This window comes from Montipora foliosa, chromosome 6 (assembly GCF_036669935.1).
Source record: "Montipora foliosa isolate CH-2021 chromosome 6, ASM3666993v2, whole genome shotgun sequence".
Lineage (NCBI taxonomy): Eukaryota > Metazoa > Cnidaria > Anthozoa > Scleractinia > Acroporidae > Montipora > Montipora foliosa.
The window spans coordinates 43,366,389-43,373,888 of record NC_090874.1 but is presented as its reverse complement, the minus strand read 5'-3'; the positions used below and the strand labels follow the sequence as shown (position 1 = coordinate 43,373,888).

Here is a 7,500-nt window from a genome sequence, read left to right as displayed (position 1 = left end):
TTGTTGGAAACCAGCCTCATGCAGCTCATCTTGCAGGCAGAGCCTTGTCTTATGTTGTTGTGTACGACGCTCCTTTTGAGTTACCTGACTCGGCTTTGACCTTCCGTCTGTCGAAGTATGGCACTGTTTACTCCCAACGTCGCTCCTCCGTCCAGGGCTTCCCCCAGGTCCAGAATGGTATCCGTACTCTTCGCATGTGTATCGATGACCCCATCCCGTCGTACCTTCGTTTTGGTAAGTACCTTCTCCGTGTGCAGTACAAAGGCCAAGTGAAGACCTGCAGAAGATGCAACGAGCCAGGTCAGATGCTCTGCTTTAACTGTGAAGTAATTGGCCATCATGCCCGTGATTGTCCTGCTGGGGTTCGATGCTGTATTTGTAAAGAACCTGGCCACATGGCCATTGACTGCCGCCACTCTTGGTATCGCCGCCCGCTTTCGCATCGTGATGCCGTTGATGCTGAGCCCCCGAGCCAGCCTGCTGCTGACCCTCCTCCCGTGGATGTCCCCCCCACTACTCTAGATGCTGAGAATGCTGATCCAGGTGACGTGGATCTTGATAGCCCCCCAGGAGAGAATGCAGAGGAAGATTCGGCAAGGTCTGAGGACGATTCCCTGGAAGCTGAATAGCTGTTATTACAGTTGAGCCCACGTCGCAGCGGTGTTAGTTCCAGAAGGCGTGGAAACGAGGCTTTCGGGTCAAAACAAAAATTTCTTACCGAAGACTTCTGTGATTTCTTGATTCCGATGACTGTTTTCTTGGTTTTTTTTCGATTCGTTTGTGGTTTCTTTGGCCTAATTTTATCGTGAAAAGTATGGCAAGGCACTGTATACCATATGGATGTGTTAACCGAAGTAACAACCCCAGATGTGCGAAACTATCTTGGCATTCTTTGCCAATAAAGAACAGGAAACTCCTTCAAGCGTGGTTAGCCAAGATGAAGAGAAAAAACCCACCGGTTTCCAAGCATTCATATCTTTGTAGCGAACATTTTTCTGATGAATGTTTTAAGCACCGTATGGGAGGAAGAGTGTATCTGAAACCTGGATCCGTGCCCACAAGGTTCAGTTTTACACCGAAGGCAAAGCCCAAGAGAAAAGCTCCTGTTGATCGTTCGTCACCGGTTGGCGCAAATCAACTGAAGGCCCAACCTGACTCTGTTGAAATATCACCTGAAGAAGCAGTTATTTTTCCGTCTCAGCAATCCGAATTGCCGAGTGTGACCGCCGCTAAAACTGAGGTACTTAAAAGGAATGAGGAACTATCAATGAACCAGCTTGAAGCAAAGAAAGACGAGGTGAGGCAATTAAATGAACTTCTGGAGACTCAAAGAAAGGAACTTGAAGACGAACTTACTGAGAAAATGAGACAGCTTGAACAAGAACGGGAACTGAGGAAAGAGTTGGAAAATATGTTCCAAAAAAGTCTCTTTCATATTAACAGTATTAAGGGTAATCCAAAATTATTTAAGTTCTATACTGGGTTTCCTAACTATGAAATTTTCAGCATGGTTCTTAGCTTTTTAGGAAGGGAAGCAGCTTCCCAACTAGTCTACAGCAACAGTGAACAAAAAGATGCCCAAAAGAAAGAAAAGGCAGGCCCCAAAAGGACCTTGTCCGTGGAGGAAGAATTTTTCCTTGTATTATGTCGCTTCAAAGTTGGTTTACTCGAGGAGGACTTAGCTGCAAGATTTAAAATATCCCAGAGCCTTGTGAGCAGAATTATTGTAACTTGGACGAAATTTATGTACTACAGAATTAGAAGTCTTCCCTGAGAGACAAATTATTGAATTACATAAGCCTGAATGCTTTAAGAACAAGTACAAGGGAACAACTGTTATTATTGATGCAACTGAGATCTATATAGAGAAACCCAGCAACCCAGAAGCACAACAGCTTAGCTTTTCAACTTATAAGAACAGTAATACTCTTAAGGCACTGGTGGGTATTACTCCAAGTGGTAGTGTATGTTTTATTTCAAACCTGTATGGCGGTTCTATTTCTGATAAGGAAATAACCAGCAAGTCTGGATTTATTAACAAACTGCAGAGAGGTGATGAAGTCATGGCAGATCGTGGATTCAATATTCAGGAAATGTTGGCCTCTAAAGGTGTCAGGGTTAATGTCCCTCCATTTATGAATCAGTCAGGACAGTTTTCTGAACAGGAAATGTTAGCAACCCGCCGAATTGCAAGTCTTAGAATCCATGTTGAACGTGCAATTGAACGGATAAAGAACTACCACATTTTAGACTTCATTCCAACAACTCTATGCAAGAGTGGTCTAATTGACATGATATTTTTTGTATGTGCGATGCTCACAAACTTTATGTCCCCTCTGGTAAAGTAATGGTAGTCTTTTTGTTTTGTTTCAGGCCCTGTTAAGTGGGGACGGGGGACAGCGCATTTGCAGGGGGCTGCATCAAGTTGCATACTTAAGTTATCTGCAACCTTGCTAACAAAGTGACAACACTTTGCTATTAATTAATATGAAAACGAACTTTTTTGATATTCATGAAATGCAACTTTAATTCTCCTTGGTTAAAGTAGAAAGAAATCTTGCTAGTTACAACAACAACAATAATAATAACAATCAAATAAAATCTTTAAGCAGAGAACCCATATCACATTCTTATTGTATATCATAATATATTATTATTGCAATGATGTCCTCAAATTCCTCATGATAACACTTCGCTGTTTTCTGATAAGGTGGTTTGAATCAAATCTTGTAATTGTTCCCAGGGTGTCTCCCACTCCGGGGATGTGAGGAGAAGAGACCCTGGGAACAAGGTTAGATTTGAATGGCTCTGCAACCAACTGAAAGAGTCATAAGTAAATTACAATTGTTTTGAGAATCTTGTTAAACTGATCTGCTACTTAGAATCAAGCATTGTATGTCACACTCCTCTAACAGCTTTGCCAAGTCGAGGGAGACCCAGGGCCACACGAGGATATGCAAGCTCAAGAGCAATGAATTGGTCATAAAAAACTTGCAATTTCGGAATACACTGAATTGAAAAAGATGAGCATCTTTTAATGCTAAGGACAATAATTTCCTTCAGGTCAGACAAAACCAGATCTTCATATTTAAAACCTGAACAGAATAGCTGCTGCTGCACTTGGTAAAAGTGTGCATGCTTTTGGTTAACAATAAGACCATTGCTAGATTTCTTACAAATCCCTCGCCTACACACTGCCTCCTCCAAAGTCATTGTCCCAGGAAAGATCCTTTTCACCTCTACCAAACACTTTTCAAGTACCTCTCCATCTGGTGATGCACCAAGAAATGGGTGTGTAGAAGAAATTATGAATCCTACTTTACTGACCGCGTGCAACCTAGCTTCTCTTCGTACATTTTCAGTATTTTAGTTTCATCTTCAAGTCCTTGCTTCATTTGCTGGCTTTGAAAATTTTCTTTCAAGTGAAGAATTTCTATCATAGCCTTAGTAGGACTAGTTGTGGGTCTCTGAATTGCTCTCTTGCATTTTGAAGCAGTTATTCTTATTTTCCTGGCCTCAAACCATTCCTGAGATCCACTTTGCTGTTTTTTTTCCTCCTTTATTCTTTCCCTTTCATGTGAATCCACAAAGAGATTTTTCTTGATTCTGTTTGCCCTTTCATAAATTTCATCCAGTGAAATTGGTTGTTCTTTGGGTGGTGAAATAATGTTACTACAAGTTGTTTGGGTCTCAACAGATGCATTTGTAAGATGCTTGTCATGTGACAGAATGTTGAAAAAACCACATTCTAAATTAGCCTCCTTGATTTTATCAAGCAGGCATTGGTTTGCTTTCTCAGTGTTAGGCTCTCTGTATACAAGCAATCTAGGGTCGTGAAGAATCTTTGTGTTTCCTGCCTTCTCTTTGCCATACACTCTTTTACAGAAATCTATTTCATAGACAGACTTTGGGTCAAGTTTGCGTTTTCGTTGCTGATTCCATGTCTGAAGCCTGTCAGTACAGGTGGTGAACTCCCTCCTCTGCCCTAATCTCACAAACTCTTCAAGTGCAAAGCATAAAGCTGCAAGGTGTTTACAAGAAGCATATGGACCTTTCCCTGCTGGACATGGACTACAACAAGCATAGGTGATCTCACGAGCTTGCTCTCCTGAATTTATCATAGACACGTGAAGCTTGTAAGTCAAATTCTTTTTCATCTCTGGCAAGCATTCGCACTTAATGTAGATCTGATCTGTGTTTTCTTCTGTCGCAATTTCAATTCGTTGGACATGGCCATGCTTAAAAAGCCCAAACGCCTTACTGTTCAAATTCTTGTAGTCTTTATTTCCTTCATCATCAGCTGATTTTCTAGTAATAAAGTAATTCATCATGTTTTCAATAGTGAATGGTGGAAACGTATCTCCAGCTTTCTGGATGGGAGTCCAGTTTGCTGCTTGTGGAAACTCGGGTTGACGAGAGTTTAAGGAGTTCGTGTTTGGCGGGGAAAATGTGTTTATGACATTTGGTGCCAAGTGTTGCCATTTCTCAGTGAAATTGTTTTCCCATCCATTTTTAATGTAACTCACAACTCTGCAGAAAATAGGAGTTTTTCATGTCAGAACACTAAACTTTCAAAAGACCAAATACCCAAGGATAACAATATTTTATCTTAATTGCGCCTACCTGTGCATCAGTTCGCGTTTGCTTGCGTCGCTCGAAGCAGAACCATCTTTTGCTGTCCCTACACGATAAGAGAGCCACGTTTTCAGCGTAGGCTTTGTCAGATGGCGAGGGCAGCTTCCATTTAACAGCTGTAGTTTCTCTTCTTCTCAGAAAAACATAAATTCTGGATGGTAACTCATTATTTTTTGCGCATTTCGCACGCCAAATCTCTTACTAGACTCTTCCCTGTGTCTTGACCGAAAGTTGACCCGAAAGCCTCGCTTCCGCGCGCTCTGAAACTAACACCGCTGAAACGTGGGCTCAACTGTAATAACAGCTATTTGACCAGCCCTTGGCCTCGGCCATTTCTTCTGAGCCTGCGCCTGACCTTTTAACTTCCTAAGGCCTCATCAACGATTCCCCTGATATTCAAGTTCCCGGAGTGCAAGAATTTCCCGTTTCTTCCCTGACCGATACGAGTGTTGAGAGTGACGAGTCTGAGCCTGAGAGTATTGCCACATCTGAACTGATGGATTCCGACGCTGTGCCTGATAATATGTCTCCTGTGTCTGAGCGGCCCTCTCGCCGAAGGAAGAGATCTCGACATGGCTCCTTCCGACGCGCTGCTTTGGGCAAGTCGTCTCGTCTGTCTGTAGTAAGTGAGGATGCGCCCACTTAGTTTAACCTTCTTAAAGTGCGCTACGATTAATGTTAGGGGTTTAAGTCAATGTAAGTTTTCCCTGGTCTCTGATTTCTTTCGTGCTTCACGCCTAGACTTTTGTTTCATTCAAGAAACTATGATTTCGAATGACGCTGTTCTGCGCTCCTTCTCCTCTTCGTGGCCGGGCCCCAGCTTCTGGGCCCCTGCTGTCGGGAGGAGAGGGGGGGTAGCTATCTTATGTTCTGATGTTTTTCGTAATAATGTTTCTGTTTGGCAGAAGGATCAAAGTGGGCGCATTCTCAGCTTACTTGTTAAGTTTGACGATTTCAATCTTAATCTAGTTAACCTTTATGTGCCGACGATTCCGGCTGAGAGAAAGATTTTCTTTCAGTCGGTCTCGTCCTTTTTTCTTCCAAACTCCCGGCTCCTGATCGGGGGGGATATGAATTGTTTTGACTTGGTGCTTGACAAATTGGGTAGGTCGGTTTCCCTCGACTCCGGCTTCTCGGACCTAAAATCTCGCTGTAACCTCCGTGACGCTTGTCGTCTTTTGCATCCCCGAGACAGGCAGGTCACCTGGTTCAGCCCAGACCGTTCAATTGCCAGCAGACTGGATACCTTTTTGGTCCCTCGGCTTCAGTGTAATCAAGTCACTAGGTGCGATATTCTCCCATGCGTTTTCTCAGATCATGACTTTGTTATTTTAGACTATGATATTGCGGCTCTTCCCCTGCGAGGCCCGGGAGTTTGGAAGTTTAACAATTCTCTCCTCGATGACGAATCCTTTTGTTTAGAGATTTCGGATTTAATTGAGCAGTTTCTGGCCTTTCGGCATTGCTTTGCTTCTCAGCGCGATTTTTGGGAGTGTTTAAAGTCTGACATTAAGCTCACTACGATCGCCTTTTCTCGTCGTAAACACCGTTTACTCTCGTCCCAGAAGGTTTTTCTAACCAATCGCTTAATTGCCCTGAAGAATCGTTTGGCTTCGGGCGATGTTTCTGCTAGTCCTGAAATTCTGACTTCAGAGGCTGCTCTGCGGTCGCTTTTAGATTCCGAGCTCGAGGGTTCTAAGATTCGCAGCAGGGTTAAGTGGGCAGAGGAGGGGGAGTCTCCCTCTGGTTTCTTTCTCGGTCTTGAAAATGAGAGACACGAGAAAGGCTCCGTCTCCTCTGTCTTTGATTCTTAGGGGCAAGAGGTTTTTTCCCTCCCTGACATAATTCAAGCTCACGAGCGTTTTTATTCTTCCCTATTTTCTGAAGAGCCAATTGACCCTGTAGCCCAATCCCATTTGTTTGAGCACGTTACCCGCCGGTTATTGGAAGCTGAGCGCGAATCATGCGAGGGTCTTCTTTCTTTGAACGAGGCGTCCGAGGCCCTTCGCCTCTCTAATAGGAACAAAACGCCCGGTTCTGATGGCTTAACTGTTGAGTTTTATTCTGCGTTCTGGTCCCTCTTGGGGCCCCTTTTAGTTGATATGTTTAATGAGTCTCTCGCCCATCGTGAGCTGTGTGACTCTATGAAATCGAGTGTTACGCGTCTTGTTCATAAGAAATATGATCGTAAAAATCTAAAAAACTGGCGTCCCATTTCGTTACTGAATGTAGATTATAAGATTTGTTCAAAAGCCCTTTCCCTCCGTTTGAAAAAAGTGTTGGGGTCTATTGTAGACCCTGATCAGACGTGTTCTGTTCCAGGTAGATCTATTTCTTCTAATTTGGCTCTTCTTCGCGATACACTAGATTTTATTGAGAGAACCGGCGAGACAGGTATTCTCGTCTCTTTAGACCAGGAGAAAGCCTTCGATCGCGTTAATCGGTCCTTTCTGATGAATCTTTTAGAACATTTCGGTTTTGGGTCCTCCTTCTGTAGCTGGATTTTCACTTTGTATAACGGCGCTTATATGCGTATCCTAGTTAACAATTTCCTTTCCGATCCTGTTCCTTTGCTGAGGGGGGTCAGGCAGGGCGACGCCCTGTCCCCTATGCTTTATGTTCTCTGCGTTGAAGTTTTAGCCTGCCGTATTAGGGACTCTCCCGCGATCTAAGGCTTTCTCTTGCCAGGGGCTGGTGGTGTCCAGTTTAAAGTCGGCCAGTATGCTGACGATACTACGGCCTTTGTCAAAAACGATTCTTCCCTTTTCTCACTTTTTGATGTGATTGCGTTTTACGAGCGTGGCTCTGGTGCGAAGCTTAATTTGTCCAAGACTGAGGCCATGCGGCTTGGTGTCTGGAAAGACC

At 43.7% G+C, this 7,500-nt stretch overlaps 1 long non-coding RNA gene and 1 pseudogene across 1 annotated transcript in view; both read right to left on the bottom strand.

The window, feature by feature from the left end:
* LOC138007429 (uncharacterized) overlaps positions 1–7,500 on the bottom strand; it is a 50,943-nt gene that overhangs the window by 32,142 nt on the left and 11,301 nt on the right. The gene's annotated exons all lie outside the window — the stretch shown is intronic.
* On the bottom strand, positions 2,885–4,802 carry LOC138008704 (uncharacterized; annotated as a pseudogene).